Source organism: Phyllobates terribilis, unplaced genomic scaffold (assembly GCF_046119375.1).
Source record: "Phyllobates terribilis strain yellow unplaced genomic scaffold, ASM4611937v1 Scaffold_4__5_contigs__length_816908805, whole genome shotgun sequence".
NCBI classification, from domain to species: Eukaryota; Metazoa; Chordata; class Amphibia; order Anura; family Dendrobatidae; genus Phyllobates; species Phyllobates terribilis.
Window position 1 is genome coordinate 516,882,553 of NW_027362764.1, and position 17,424 is coordinate 516,899,976.

Consider the following 17,424-nt stretch of genomic DNA (forward strand, 5'->3'; position numbering starts at 1 on the left):
TTCCAAAATTTTCACCAAATTTCCATTTTTTTCACAAATAAACGCAAGTGATATCAAAGAAATTTTACCACAATCATGAAGTACAATATGTCATGAAAAAACATTCTCAGAATCAGGGGGATCTGTTGAAGCATTCCAGAGTAATTACCTCATAAAGTGACAGTGGTCAGAACTGTAAAAATTGGCCTGGTCATTAACGTGCAAACCACCTTGGGTTGTAAAGGGGTTAATAATGAGAAATAATTTTTTTTAAAATCAGGCCCTCTATGTCTCTTCAAAAAGGTATTGGGGTTTTTCCATATTTTGGGGAAGGCCCTTGCAGTCACTGCATACGCTATAACACTATAGGAGACCCGCCCCTTAATAATGGGAACAACAAAGCATAGCCAGCTGATGGCTCTATACCAATAGTGAGGGCCGATTGCTGGCCCTTTAAGAATAGTAAAGGCTGCCTGATGGCCCTATAAAAATAGGCTTTGGGACTTTCAGAGTCCCTCCTTCATAAATGAAACAGGATGTGTCTCATGATGTTTCACACACCACATGGCCAGATAAGGTAGTAAAATGTTAAAATGACATTTACTGGTAAATGTATTTTTCACCATTGAAAGCAATGCAAAAGTGCAAAAATGCAGCAAAAACACTACGTGTGAACTTAGCCCAAGGTCTGGAGGATCATTTTTGTTTTTGGTTATTTATTTTGCCTTATATACAAGTCATTACCCTCCAAAGAATGTTCCTTAACATTTTTCTCAGGAAAATCCATTTTGGTTTCATTTTTGTACGTTTTATTGTGAGTCCGTAAAAGTGGCATAATACTCTGAAAAAAGTGTTTACAGCAGTGACTTGGGAGTCAGAGATGCTTCCAGGGGTCTTCCCCATGCTGTTCCCATGTCATTTGAGCACTGCTCCCATCGATTTGGGCAATTTTTATGTAGCACCCCGAGGGTTCGGTTGCTACAGGGGTATTGCACCTCAACCAGAGGTGTGATATTTCACTCCCAGGTAAGGATGGAGTATGGACCAGGGCTCAGATACACCATGTGCATACACCACACAAACCCTATTTCCGAGGGACAGCTCGACGGTGCTCCCATTTATATATATGCAGGCACAACTGACCATGTCCCTGGCTGGAGTGGGGAGGGGGGGAGAGAACCCAGTGATGTAGGAGCAGAAGGGGACGGTTTCTGGAGCATAGGAAGGAGCTCATTGGTTGCAGGTCACCTGAGCTCAGACACAGTGAAGCAGATAAAAGGTGGGGGCCATCTTAGGAGGGAGTTCAGTGAGTTGAGAGAGAGAAGGAGTTCAGCCAGAGAGGGCTGACAGGGAGCTGTGGCTCAGCCTGAGCTCAGCTCCACGAGGCAGGCCTAGGGTGAAGGCCGGAGCCAGAAGGGAGAAGAGGAGAAGGAGAAGGAAGAAAGGTGGAGAGAAAGAGGAGTAGAAAGGCTCCAGAAACAAGAAGGCAGAAGGGACCCTAAGGACCCACGAGATAACGGGTGAAGGGTCGGGCAGAATAAGGGTACCGGATTCCCAAGTTGGTGGAGGTAAATCATCCCTCAGCCAAAGACCGGAGGTCGTGATCATCTATTGGTGCGACCCCCTGCTACACCCACTAGGAAGGCACCCCATAGGGTCAGGGAAACCGGCGACAGGTTTCACCAAGAGAAGGCCCGAGGCAGCTGGACAGAAGTGTGGTCACTGGTGGGGCACGAGAGGCCAGAGAAAGGACAGAAGGGGGTCCTGTGCCATACTCCTGAATTGCCTGGGGGTTGACCGAGCTCCTCACCTGGTGGACGAAGCTCGGCTCGGGCAGTCATTCCCTGCAGAAGTGACTCGGATAACAACTGTGAGTAAAAGACCCTGGACTGCATCACTGACTCTGTGTGATTTATGCTGCGCCTGCACCATCACCCCCAGCATCCTATTACACTGCCCAGAGGTTACACTCTTCCCGTGGGGAGTTATCCTATCCCTGTGCTGCATATCTACATCAGCCTCAGCAGTCTGCCTTGCAGCGGCGGTCCTCCCTGACCGCAATCCACGGGTGGCGTAGTCGAACATTAACATTCAAAACCTTACAAATAGACTGCCACAGCATTTGGTCTGACCACCCTGAGCCACGGGATCTGGTTGCCACTACTACCCCCAGCATCGCACTGAAGCCCGGTTCCGTGTGCCCCACTGCCCAGGGGGCAAGTCATTTAGGCCCCCTGCAGACCTCCGGGAAGGGGCGCTGGAAGAGGGCTCAAATTTCCCATAGACTTACATTGGGCTCATTGCTTGGGTCGAGAACCCGAATCAAACTTTGGACTCAAGTTCGCCCGAACCAGAACTTTCACCAGTCCGCTCATCCCTATCCAGCTGCAGCACTTTTCTGTACAGTGGGTGGAGTTTACCAAGAAAGAATGTGATCTAGAACAGCCAACAGAACCTCTATAATATACACCAGAGCGTGGCATAAATGGTAATAGAAATTCAGTCCAGCCCATTTAAGTTTGGTGCATAGGCAGCCTGAAAGATGGGACAAATTCTTTAAGTTAAGAGGTGTACACATCTTTTTAACAATTTGATCTATATTACTTCCGTGTGCATCTGCTTAAGACCTGGTGTATCACCCCTTTATGATATATGTTCCACTTTATGTTATATGATAATGTACATTAAATGAAATTGATAATTTCATGCTTCGTAATTATAATGTATTTACAGTATTAAAGGGGTTATCTACACAGTGCACCATTAGTACTTGCCAACCCCTCTGCCGGCCACTAATCTTCTTTGTGTGGCGGCACACATATAGGTAGCCTATCAGTTAAGCATTTTTTCGGTCCACATGGTTGGGGGCCGCACAGAATGACATCACAGGCTATAGGATGCTCATCCCTGGTCTAGACTAACCCTGGTGGTAACTTTGCATACAGCCGATAAATTGTGGTTCATGTGTGGCAATTTTTTACATTTTTTTCAGATAGTCAACATACTTATCAGATGGATGAGCTTCAACAAAGTAACCAGCAAAGGGACAATAGATATGAGGGTTCAAATCCTTTACGAGCTGAGCCTTGTAGTTCAACAGTTTCTTTCTCTCTGTTTTGATGAACTGGGATTTCCATTCCTCTGTGGATATGAAGCGAAGACCAACCTTTCAATCATATATTTAATGTATTATAATAAAATAATATTCTTATCATTATTGGCTTAAACAGCTCTTAAAGTTAATTTAATGACATGTACCTCTTAAAGATACCTGTAAGGCTTTAATCACGTCAGTATATGTCAGCCGTATGCTGTGTTTTCCCCTAACTGTTTGGTAAAAGAAGCTTAGAGAATGGCCATGAGTTGCTTTTTTTTTTTGCTTTTGAGAGAAAAAACGGATGACACATGGACCAACAATTGCAAAATAATGCACTTATTGCAATGATTATAAATTTTTCACTTTTTTGCAGATATGAAAAAAAAACACTGACGCATGAATAAGAGTGCAGGCAGTGCAGTTGTTGTGGTAGTGCAGAAGGCTATGTTTTTTTTTCTACTACTATTGTACATCAAAATTTAGTTAAGTGGCAAATGTAAATTAGTGGACAGGACTCTCACCTATCAGACATTATGGCATATCCAAGGTTTTATGGTTTGTTTAAGACACCCTATCAAAGAGGAGTAAGTGGGAGCCAGTGTTGGACTGGTTTGCGAAGGGTCTACCAGTAACATAAACTCCAAGGCCCCACTTTTACATGCAAATATGACTTTATCCTCATTCACAAAATTCCATAGCAATAAACTGGGTTGATTGTTACATTAATAAGATATTGCATTTTTCTGTATATGGTGAATAAAGTGCATTGTGCCAAGTACTTCTCAAATAAGTGGGTGGTGGCTCATTCCTGTACAGGGACCCACCAGAGGATTCTCCTGATCTTCTGTGGGCCAGTTCCAGCCTGGTGGGAGCTCTGGGACTAACTAAAAAGCCTTCACCCCAGTATTTCAAGCACACAGATTTTTTTCCTAAAATATTGGTATCTATTTAAAATAAACACAGGATTTATTAACTAAAATTTAATGTGGTCAGGAAGTACGAAGTGTCAGAAATAAAGGCGGCCTCAGTGATTTTACTTGTTTTTCAAGCACATCCCAGAGATCATGAGTGCATGGAGATTTGGGGACTTTGGAAGCCAAATCAATACCTTGAACTCTTTTTCTTGTTCCTCAAATTATCCCTGAACAATTTTTGCAGTATGGCAGGAAATAATTATCTGCTGAGAGAGCCAACTGTCATTAGGAAAAACTATTCTCATGTTCCCAGCAGAACAACGTTGAGAACATCACAATGTCTTTCTCAGACAATTTTCATTCTCATAGTGCATCCTGGTGCCATATCTTCATCAAGTACAGGACACACCCATAATTTAACATGAAATAAAAGAAAACATAATTCATCAGACTGGGCTACCTTCTTGCATGGTCCATTTCTAATGCTCCCATGCACATTGTAGCGACTTCGACTGATGCACAAGGGTCAGCATAGTCACTATGATGGATTAACTCTTTACACCAACATATCAGTCTCTCGCCTACTGTGGAAACCTTCAAAAGGAACCTGAAGACCCACCTCTTCCGACAAGCCTACAACCTGCAGTAACCATTGCTTCACCATACCGCTGCACGACCAGCTCTACCCTCACCTACTGTATCCTCACCCATCCCTTGTAGACTGTGAGCTCTCACAGGCAGGGTCCTCGCTCCTCCTGTGCCAGTCGCCATCACGTTTTGTTCAAGATTATTGTAATTATTTTTGTATGTACATCCCTTTCACATGGAATAAATGGCGCTATAATAATAATAAATAATAATAATTAATGGCTAAAGAGGCAAACAAACAGCGTCCAGTCCAGGGACAGAATAAACTTCAACTTTTGAAATGCATCACCCTGGACTGGACGCTGTTTGTTTGCCTCTATGCTGCTAAACCTCCAAGTGGGTTCCTTGGAACTTTGAACCAGCGTCCATCTTAGTGAGTGCTGTCAGCCTTCCTTCTTTTCTGTGGATTAATGGCTACATAGACCCATTAGCAGCAAGCTTTGAAACATTGTCACTGTGTTTTATAGCTAGCAATAACTTTTTAAGCACTTTGTGCTGCGGTAGCTCTTCTATAGGATCAAACCAGATAGGGTAGCCTCCACGCGCATCAATTGGTGCATCAATCACCTTTGGACACTCATGACTGTGTCAATCATTCACAAGTATTTCTTCGTTGAACCACTTTTGGTGGTGAAAAAACCCAAAAGATATAGGCTCCAATTCATCAAGACTGGCGATCTTCATGTCAGTCTTGATGATGGGGCGGGGTGGAGTGTGAGGATTCTGATTAATTAACAGGCGTATGCCTTTTAATGAATCAAGAGCATCTGACCAGTGGTGTGCACCTCTGTGTGCAACTCGCCACAAATCTTAGTCCAGACACTACTGGAGTAAGATTTGTGGCATAGTGAATGCAGCTGCTCATCATGAATTGGATGAGAGGCAGTCTCCATGCCATGTAATGCCCCAGCTCAGTCCACTTTATCAGAGTTGGGTGAAAATGGCATGATAACACCAAACTTTTCAAAGTTTTTTTACACAAAAATTCTTTGATGAATCGGGCCCATACAGTTTTAGAGATGCTCTGATACCATTTTAAAAATACAAAAACCGCAATATGTCTGCAGTCTCTCAGTCACTTACACTCGTCTATTTTTCCTGTTTTAAACATATCAGTGTTGGACTGTTCACTTGCTGTCATATATAACTCTCCCCTTCACTGGTGGCATTGTAAAGAGATAATCAATATTATTAACTTTAACCAGTGTTAACATTATGGCTGATTCACTATGAGGCTGTAGTCTCACTTGGTGGTTGACGTGTGTCAGATGGATGTCTATCAATCTGCCGCTTTATAAAACTCATAGTGGCTGTTTTATTAGAAATTCATTACAAATTGCTTGCTCATTTTTAATGTCTGCACAGTCTTGCAGAATCCAGGTGGCCGTTAACAATAACCAAGCCATTTATTATGAAATTCCAATGATATGGGATAAGGCCACTGTGATTTTATGTAGAGCCTGTTTGGCAACACTACCTGGATGTTTACTTGAGACCCCAGAGAGAATCCTAAGTGTAACATTTGTATTGGTAAGATAGGCACAAAAATGAGAACTTATAGACCTAGGAAATCTGTACAATATATATTTATTTTTCCCAAGAAATGTGTGTAGATACATCTGGGGTTATCAGAAGATATAGTTAGCTATCAATAATAATGGTATACTAAGAATTGTAGTAATGTCTATATTGGTAATGTGTGACTAATAATTGATCTTTGAACATTGAATGTATTTATGGCTTCAATGAGGAAAAATTAATACCAAAAGGAAAAACCATGATCTCAGATTCCATGCACGTTTTCCTACAACAGTTTGTTTTCTAAAACGATGACTCTGGCTAAGGAACACGTTCACACTATCAGTATTTGGTGATTTTTTTATCTCAGTATTTGTAAGCCAAAACCAGGAGTGGTACAATCAGAGGAAAAGTATAATAGAAACACGTCACCACTTCTGAATTTATCACCCACTCCGGGTTTTGGCTTATAAATACTCATGCTAAATACTGACTAAATACTGAACGTGGTTTTGTTTTTTACTTATTCTACCACATCATCACTCCTCCATGGTCTTCTGTACTCAAATGCTGCTTTTACATAGCTATATTATGACCTTATTATAGTGCTTGTGTAACTGGATAAAACTTAAAGCGGAATATTCACAGGTTAAAAAGTTTAAAGTGGCCATTTTTTGCTCCCGTTTAATTCTTGCTGCTCATCTAAATAATTATTTTTTCGTTTCTTGTTTTCTAAAGCTGCCATACGGTTCCAGAAATATAGGTCTTTTAATTAGTGCACTAAGGCTATTTTTTATGGTATTGATTAAAGAAGCACAACCAATAGTATTACCTGGGGGCATGTGTGACATGCAGAAATAGTGCTGTTGCTTTAAAAGCATTCAGCAACTATTAGAAGCAACACAAACACAGGAGACAGAAAAGGGTTGTGCTCCAGAAGCATCAAGCAACTAGAGGGGTTAACACAGTCACAGGAGAAGGGGAGTGTTTTAGCAGAGCCCCAGGGAGATTGTGGGGAAGTTGTTTACTGTCTGGCTGGAGCCGAAGAGAAAGGTGGTGGCTTATGATCTGTATCTCAGAAGGTAAGGGAACAGAATTCAGGTCAGGAGGGAAGCTAAACAAAGGTCAGTTAGACCCCCTGAGCTAACACTGTGGAGTATTATTAGCCAGGAAGATAGGGACTGGAAGGAATCCTGTCATAGGGATCATCTCCCCCATCAAACCCCCCCCTCCCTCCATCTCCATGCAGGATAAAGAATGCTGTGTACAATTGAGTCCTAGTAAAGGAAAAGCCTGTGGTTGTGTATGCAGTAAAACTGTGCTATACTGTGCTACCGGATAATAGACTATGTACTGCTGTGCTGCAAAGGAGACTGTACTGTTATTACTGGAGCCTGTTGCTCAAAGAGACATTTGCATTGCACTGGCCGTGCCTCATTAAATGTTACTGTTCTACTGTTTATGAAGACTATTGTCAGATGTGTCAGCAACTGAATCTATCGTGTGCCTGAGAGAAGCTGCAGCCTATGGTCACCCTGAGTAACAGTTCCCCCAGGATTCCAACGAATTCATGTAACCGGTCGAGCCCCTATCTGAACTTAGGCGGCGTGCGTGTAACACATGTCTTTAGGCTGCTCTGCATTATTACTCAGCGAGCCATGTTCCCCTGGTAAAAACCATAAAAATTAGCGCGAAATAAAAAGGTCCATAATTCTTGAACCGTATGGCTGATAAAAAAAAACACGGAATACTCAGGGGAGCAGCGGGAATAAAATACGAACAAAAACGTGCCACTTTTGACCTGGTGATGGGTGCTCTTTAGAAACATGATGTTGTTGATTTGAATAAACATGTACCTGAAAGAATTCTGAATGCAGGCTTTCTATAAAAATGTTTTTAGTTTTTTTTGCATATTTAATGTTGGTTTGTATATAAACTTTCTCTATTTTACCTATGAACTTTCCACCACTGAATGTCATTGGAAATCCTGATGCACCTCCAGCAAAGTCACTCATCATTACAGCGACATCCATAGGGAGGTTACCCCCATTTGGCCTAGTGCAGTCTACTGTATTAAGTATTTTATGACCTGCAAGTTAAAAAAAGTTATTTATTACTCTAGGAGACAAAGGTTGCACAGAAAATCAAACTCATTTTTGCTTGCTATCTACTCATTTAATATTTGTATTTCAATACATTTTTATTAACATTTTATAACATATGAAGGCGTGGGAGTGGGATTTGGGAAAAAGGGAGAATTTGGGGGAGGGAAAGGAATGGAAGGGGACAGGGGAAAGGGATAAAATGAAAAAAAGTTTGTGAACAGTAAAGTATTACAACAAATAAATTAAGGAAAATCAAAGTATGATTATGGAATAACTAAATCAAATACAACCTATATCCACATAAACGGTTTCAACATATAAGTAAGTAACAATGTAAGACAATTTAAGGATAGACTTCTTGCCATCGAGACCATTTTTTAAAAAATGTAGTGCAACAGTTGTTGGAAATTGCAAATCTATATTCGTAGGATTTGTGTAAGGCCATTTTTTCTTTGATGTCAAGGAAAGAAGGTACATCAGGTTTTTGCAATAAAATGCTATGGCATTTTTTACCACCAGGAATGTATGGATTATAATAGATCTATCTGGGGGTGGGATGTTTTCTACACCTATGGATAGTAAGGTCAATTGAGGGGTAAGAGTAATATCATTACTAGTAAGCTTTTTTATAAAATCAGACGTATGGGTTCAGAGATTGTGAATTTTGGGACAACTCCAAAACATGTGGAGAAGATCTCCTCGGAGTCCGCAATTCCTCCAGCAGAGTGGGGAGTTATTTGGATTGATATAAGATAGTCTAGAAGGGGTATAGTAACACCTTGAGATTAATTTGTAGTAAGACTCATGAAGTGCCATTGAGATATTAGAACTGTATGTGTATGCTAGTGCGTGTAATATTTAATATTACTCATTTAATATTTGAACAATGTCGATGGTTAAACAGAAAGACGCACTAATATCTCCTCGAAGTCATCAGCAGGGCACTCGATGATGGATTAATTTTAGGTTGTAAGCTAGGTCATGTTGGTCAAAAATATTCACAAAATGGTCACACTTGGTCATCCTCCAACCTGCACTACTTTAAATAAATATAAATCAAACATAAGTCTTTGCCTAAGTTTTTATAAATGATCATTAGTAATTCTTTACCTTTGTATTCCACTATGATGCATGTGTCCATTTCAGGGTGAACTCCATCCATCAGAATCATAAATCGAAGATTTTCATTTACCTAAAGCAAATTAAAATAAGAGCACTGTAGATATTATGGGTGCCATTGGTTTTTCCTTAGCAGCATATGTTGTAACCTCATTTAATGTTCACCATCTCTATTACAATATTGCATAATTAATAGAATCATGTAATGGGATACAAAACCTGCACAACTACATTTCTGGCCAATATAATGTTTATAGGAAACCTTTTTTGTAAGGAAAAATTGTAGTCATTTTATTTACAACCATAATTGACACCAAAATGGGATGCTGTGTAAATTGTAAAGAAAACAATAATACAAATCTCTTATAGCCATATTTTAATTCCCAACAGAACACAGATCAGAAGTTGAACATCAGACATTTTTCAATTTCATTATGTCATTTAGAAATTGATGGCAGCAATACCTCTCAGAATATCTGGGACAGGGTCAGGATTGACTACCATTGTGTAGTATCATGTCTTCTTTTTACAAAAGTCTGTGAACGTCTAAGAAGTGAGAAGACCAATTAATGCAATTTTGGAAGAGGAATGTTGTTCCACTTTTGTCTAATGTTGGATTCTAGTTTAATAGTCCTGGGTCTTCTTTGAAAGATTTTCTATTTCTTAATGCGTCAAATATCTTCTATTGGTGAAAGGTCTGGACTGCAGGCTGTCAGCTCATCACCTGAACTCCTCTTCTTCAAAGTCATGTTGTTGTGATGGATACAGTATGTGGTTAAGCAATTTCCTGCTGAAATATGCAAGGCTTTCCCTGAAAAAGATGTTGTCTGGATGGGGCATATGTGGTTTTCATACCTCCATATAATGCTCAGCATTGATGGTGCCTTTCAAGATGTGTAAGTTACCCATGCCATAGGCACTAATGCAACTCCATACCATCAGAGGTGCAGGCTTTTGAACTATTCACTGATATCGAGCTGGAAGGTCCCTCTCCTTTTGAGTCCATAGGATGCAGCGTCTGTGGTTTCCATAAAGAATTTAAAATTTTGATTCACCTGACTACAGAACAGTTTTCAATTTTGCTTCAGTCCATTTTAAATGAGTTTTGTCCTAATTGTGATGGCAGTGTTTCTGGATTGTATACATGAATTTTTCTTTGCATGATAGAACTTTAACTCATATTTGTGGATTACACTGCAAACTGTATTCACAGACATTGATTTCTGGAAGTATTCCTGAGCCCATGCCATGATTTGCATTACTAAATCATGCCTATTTTTAATACAGCGGCACCTCAGGGCTTGTAGATCATGAACATCCAATATTATTAACCATCAATATTGTTCCCTGTACACATGGATTTCTCCTGTAACTCTGAATCTTTTGATGATATTATGTACTGTAGATGGCAGGATATCCAAAGTCTTTGTAATTTGACATTGAGTAACATTGTTCTAAAAATGATTAAAAGAAAAGAGATGTGCTGCAAACCACTCATAAAATACAAAAAGAGTGATTCCTACCTGTCTTAGAGAAAATGGTAGTCCAAATGAAGCACTTCAGATATATGCGTGCAGCTTCCAGGGGTCCTTTGAAGGAATCACAACTGCAACTAGAGGTGATGGACAAGTGCCGGAGTCTGTAGAACAAGCGTTGAGTATTGCAGAAAATGGGTTCAGATGGCGTGTTAACGCCGGAGATAGAGGGCTGCAGAGACTCTCAGAGACTCGGGCTTTCAGGTACATGCAGCCGTTGCACTAGGTGGATACAGGGATGAAGATCATGGGTGAGAAGAACTGCAGACAGCCTGATAGGTGTGCCGGCCGGTCACACCTGCAGGACAGCTGATAATCAAGGATGTGAGCGCTTAGTATCTGTGTGACGTCACAACAACTGGGGGATTCAACTGAGGGAAATACAGTCCAGCGCTTATCCGACGCGTTTCCCTAACGAAGGAGGCCGTGACCTCGGAAACAGTGTATTTTCTAAAGTTTATTGTGACTATAAATGTAAACCCAGATGAATACTGACAATCATTATGTAAAATAAATGATCTGGCTGACCTGTTGCCATATTCCAAAAGGAACAACATTGATATTTGTCAAAGTAATGCCACTCTTGTCGAGATACCAAAAGACTGGACGTTCGGTTTTGCCCACAAATATTGGAACATCTGGTCTTCTTTCAGAAAGTTTCTTAAGTGTTGGATAACTGGCAACAGAAAAGGTGATTAGTGAGAAATTCTAAAGTGATATAATAAAACCTACATGAATGAGATCTGCCCTCAAGTCATTCTTTTAGTACTTGGCAATGGGTCAAAAACATCTCAACAGTCTTGCCATTAGAGCATCCAACAGTTTGACATTGCACAATGTAAATTTTGTTTAATGCACCTCTAATACAATAATCTACACCTGGTATTATCATCTACTGAGCTTCAATATTATGTTTATATGTATGGTTGTCCTGTGGAAGGAGTAGGTGGACTCTGAAACGCTTAGACAAATAAACCAACATTTTTGTGCTTACTACTGGTTTGTCGTGACTCCAGAGAGAGCAGAACAACTTCCTTTACCGGTATATTTCCTCTGCATCATCAAGCATTGAGCCCATGAATTACTACTAGGTCAAATGAGAAGTATACAGGGCTTACAGTCTGGGCATAACATACAGTACAGACCAAAAGTTTGGACACACCTTCTCATTTAAAGATTTTTCTGTATTTTCATGACTTTGAAAATTGTACATTCACACTGAAGGCATCAAAACTATGAATTAACACATGTGGAATTATGTACTTAACAAAAAAGTGTGAAACAACTGAAAAAATGTCTTATATTCTAAGTTCTTCAAAGTAGCCACCTTTTGCTATGATGACTGCTTTGCACACTCTTGGCAGTCTCTTGATGAACTTCAAGGAGTAGGGGTTGGGACCATCATTTGTGTTGTGCAGAAGTCAGGTGGATACACAGCTGATAGTCCTACTGAATAGACTGTTAGAATTTGTATTATGGCAAAAAAAGCAGCTAAGTAAAGAAAAACGAGTGGCTATCATTACTTTAAGAAATGAAGGTCAGTCACTCCGAAAAATTGGGCAAACTGTGAAAGTGTCCCCAAGTGCAGTTGCAAAAACCATCAAGCACTACAAAGAAACTGGCTCACATGAGGACCGCCCCAGGAAAGGAAGACCAAGAGTCATCTCTGCTTCTGAGGATAAGTTTATCTGAGTCACCAGCCTCAGAAATCGCAGGTTAACAGCAGCTCAGATTAGAGACCAGGTCAATGCCACACAGAGTTCTAGCAGCAGACACATCTCTACAACAACTGTTAAGAGGCGACTTTGTGCAGCAGGCCTTCATGGTAAAATAGCTGCTAGGAAACCACTGCTAAGAACAGGCAACAGGCAGAAGAGACTTGTTTGGGCTAAAGAACACAAGGAATGGATATTAGACCAGTGGAAATCTGTGCTTTGGTCTGATGAGTCCAAATTGAGATCTTTGTTTCCAACCACCGTGTCTTTGTGTGACGCAGAAAAGGTGAACGGATGGACTCTACATGCCTGGTTCCCACCGTGAAGCATGGAGAAGGAAGTGTGATGGTGTGGGGGTGGTTTGCTGGTGACACTGTTGGGGATTTATTCAAAATTGAAGGCATACTGAACCAGCATGACTACCACAGCATCTTGCAGTGGCATTCTATTCCATCCGGTTTGTGTTTAGTTGGACCATCATTTATTTTTCAACAGGACAATGACCTCAAACACACCTCCAGGCTGTGTAAGGGCTATTTGACCAAGAAGAAGAGTGATGGGGTGCTACGCCAGATGACCTGGCCTCCACAGTCACCAGACCTGAACCCAATCGAGATGGCTTAGGGTGAGCTGGACCGCAGAGTGAAGGCAAAAGGGCCAACAAGTGCTAAGCATCTCTCGGAACTCCTTCAAGATTGTAGGAAGACCATTTCCAGTGACTACCTCTTGAAGCTCATCAAGAGAATGCCAAGAGTGTGCAAAGCAGTCATCAAAGCAAAAGGTGGCTACTTTGAGAACCTAGCATATAAGACATATTTTCAGTTGTTTCACACTTTTTTGTTTAGTATATAATTCCACATGTGTTAATTCATAGTTTTGATGCCTTCAGTGTAAAAGTACAATTTTCAAAGTCATGAAAATACAGAAAAATCTTTAAATGAGAAGGTGTGTCCAAACTTTTGGTCTGTACTGTACATCACTGGCTACAATTATGTAACAATGTTAATATTCTAATATTGGTTATAATGTATACATGTAAATTATTTAAAAGAAACCCTATTACTGCTCTTTTCATACTATATGGCGGAAAGAAAGCACTGTAATAAATGTGGTTAAGTTTATATTTTGCAAATTGTGCATATTTGTGAGAACAATTATTTTGGACAACAGATCTAAACATTCATACATACCTTAGATGGTCAGAGTGCATGTGACTTATATAAATTAAATCAGCCCGGCATAATCTCTCCAACCAGTCGGAAGGAGGCTCATGAAGCAACCACCATCCACGAGCAAAGGCTGGACCAGTCAGCCAGGGATCAAAGACCATATATGTTTCACCAAGCTTCAACTCCATGCAGGCATGTGTTAGATAGGTAATCTATAAGTACAGATATTTGTCACTAATATTCTCCATGAATACACCTGTTTTTTCTCGTAAGTGCAATGAAATCCCTTTTGAAATGACCACCTTAAATAATGAAAAATAGACTTCTGTAGGTGTAGCTATTTCAGAGATGAGGGCCGATATATGTAGATATATGTATATATACAGCTCTGGCAAAAATTAAGAGACCACTGCAAAATTTTCAGTTTCTCTGATTTTTCTCTTTCTAGGTATATTTTAAAGTAAAATGTACATTGTTGCTTTAGACTATAAACTACTGACAACATGTTTCCGAAATTCAAAGCTAAAAATTATGTATTTATTTACAGCAAATGATAAAGCGTCAAAATACTGAAAAAGAAACAGTGCTTTCAGACCTCAAATTACTCATGTTTTAACTCAGGAACAGTTCAGAAATCAATATTTAGTGGCCTAACCATAATTTTTAATCACAGCTTTCAAGCATCTTGGCATGCTTTCCACAAGTCTTTCCATGCTTTCCAATAGAAAACTGTTCAATGGTCTCTTAATTTTTGCTAGACCTGTATTTATAGTAACATACATAGTAACATAGTTTTTAAGGTTGAAGGAAGACTAAGTCCATCCAGTTCAACCCATAGCCTAACATGTTGATCCAGAGGAAGGCAAAAAAAAACACGTGGCAAACACTAAGCTCCACATTGGGGAAAAAAATTCCTTCCCGACTCCATACGACAATCAGACTAGTTCCCTAGATCAACGCCCTATCAAGGAATCTAGTATATATAACCTGTAATATTATACTTTTCAAGAAAGGCATCGATGCCCTTCTTAAATTTTAGTAGTGAATCACTCATTACAACATCATGCGGCAAAGAGTTCCATAGTCTCACTGCTCTTACAGTAAAGAATCTGCATCTGTTATTATAATTAAACCTTCTTTCCTCCAGACGTAGAAGATGCCCCCTTGTCCCCCTCTAAGGCCTCAGAGTAAAAAGATCAGTAGAAAGGTCTTTGTACTGTCCCCTCATATACTTGTACATAGAAATAAGATCACCCCTAAGCCTTCGTTTTTCCAAAGTAAATAACCCCAAATGTAATAACCTGTCTTGGTATTGCAGACCCCCCAGTCCTCTAATAACCTTGGTCACTCTTCTCTGCACCCACTCTAGTTCAGCTCTGTCTTTCTTATACACCGGAGACCAGAACTGTACACAGTATTCTAAGTGTGGTCGCACTAGTGAATTGTATAAAGGTAAAATTATGTTCTACTCATGAGCATCTATGCCTCTTTTAATGCATCCCATTATTTTACTTGCCTTTGCAGCAGCTGCCTGACACTGGCCACCAAACGTGAGCTTGTCGTCCACCAATACACCCAGGTCTTTTTCAGTTACAGTTTTGCCCAGTGTTTTACAATTAAGCATATAATTATATGTGGCACCCCAGGGGTCTGGTTTCCACAGTAATGTAATGTTATGTCTGAGAGCAGGTGGGAGGTCCTTTGGTCAGGGATCCTGTGCATGCCACACCTCCTGCCCAGTCTTGGGAGGGGAAGAACTTCCCCTATATAAACCCGGGGCTGAGGCAGGGTTAGTCAGTCAAGGAGAGTAGAGACGAGAAACAGTCATAGGAAGAAACAGCAGAAGCTCAGTGGGAGCAATACTACTACGAGTCAGGGGCTGGCAGCTGCAGAGCTCGCCCTGACTGAGAAGATTTCTTACCGGACCCGGAGTCCGAGGCTGTGGGGACTAACTCCTACCCAGCAGCAGAAACCGACCGGCAGAGGATTTCAGGTCCTCTGGCCCAGAAGCCCGAAGGCACGGTCACACGTGTGGGGCCAGCACCGCCGACGTGGAGCGGACGCCACTAGGAGGCCCCAAGTCACCGGCCATACGGGTGAGCACCACACGGTACACTCAGGGACGTGGGCTACTTATACCCGCTTCTAGCAAGGTAGCCAGAAGAGTACAGTCAGTTTGGGAGGCCTACAACTCCGCCTGGCCAGGGGAGATCCCATCTGCTCAAGGACTGACCAGGCCCCGTTCGCTAGCAAGTACTCCGGGAGGGTCTATCGTTGTTACCAGTAAAGACCCTGAATTACACCGCACCGTCTCTGAGTGGTTCCTGTTACCCCATCTTCCACGTCGGCTGCCCTGAGGCCAAACCCCTCCCGTTGGGGGTTATACTATCCCGCTGCACAATTCTACACCGGCCTCAGCGGTCTGCCCTGCAGCGGCAGCTCCATAACTGCAAATCAACGGGTGGCATAGTCGACACTCAAATAACATCTATCAAGACTGCCACACACTGAGCTTGACTCCCTGGGCACGGACCGGGTCCCCGCCACTCGGAGACTACAACCCTCATCTGATCCGGTTCCGGGTAAGCCCCCGTGTGCGAGACGCTGCGCGACACAGCAGGCCCAGGGGTGCGTCATATACATTTTATTTCCTTACATTTATCCCCATTAAAGCTCATTTGCCATTTATCAGCCCAAGCTTCTAGTTTACATAGATCCTCCTGTAATTTAAAATTGTCCTCCTCTGTACTGATTACCCTGCAGAGTTTAGTGTCATCTGCAAATATTGAAATATTACTCTGTATGCCCCCTATAAGGTCATTAATAAATATGTTAAAAAGAAGCGGGCCCAATACTGACCCCTGTGATACCCCACTGTTAACTGAGACCCAGTCTGAGTGTTTTCCATTAATAACCACCCTTTCCTATCACTGAGACAATTCTTAACCCACATACAGTACATATATTTTCCCCTATCCAAACTGTTCTCATTTTATGTATCAACCTTTTGTGTGGAACCGTATCAATTGCTTTTGAAAAGTCCATATACACAACATCCACAAAATTTCCTTGGTCAAGTCCAGAACTTGCCTCCTCATAAAAGCTGATCAAATTAGTTTGACAGGAACGGTCCCTCGTAAACCCATGTTGATATTGGGTCATGAGGTTATTCTTCTTCAGATACTCTAGTATAGCATCTCCGAGGAAACCCTCCAGGATTTTATCCACAGTAGAGGTTAAGCTTACAGGGCTATAATTTCCAAGTTTGGTTTTTGTCCCCTTTTTGAATATTGGCACCACATTTGCTATAAGCCAGTCCTGTGGTACAGAACCTGTTATTATGGAATCTTTAAAGATTAAAAATAATGGTCTATCTATGACGTTACTTAATTCCTGCAGTACTCGTGGGTGTATCCCATCCGGGCCCGGGGATTTGTCAACTTTAGTGATTTTTAGACGCCGCCGCACTTCCTGCTGGGTTAAGCAAGTGACATTTAATGGAGAATTTTTGTCATCGCTAATTATGTTTTCTGTCATGCGATTTTCTTGTGTAAATACGGTTAAAAAAAAATCATTTAGCATATTGGCTTTTTCCTTATCCTCATCCACTATTTCACCCAGACTA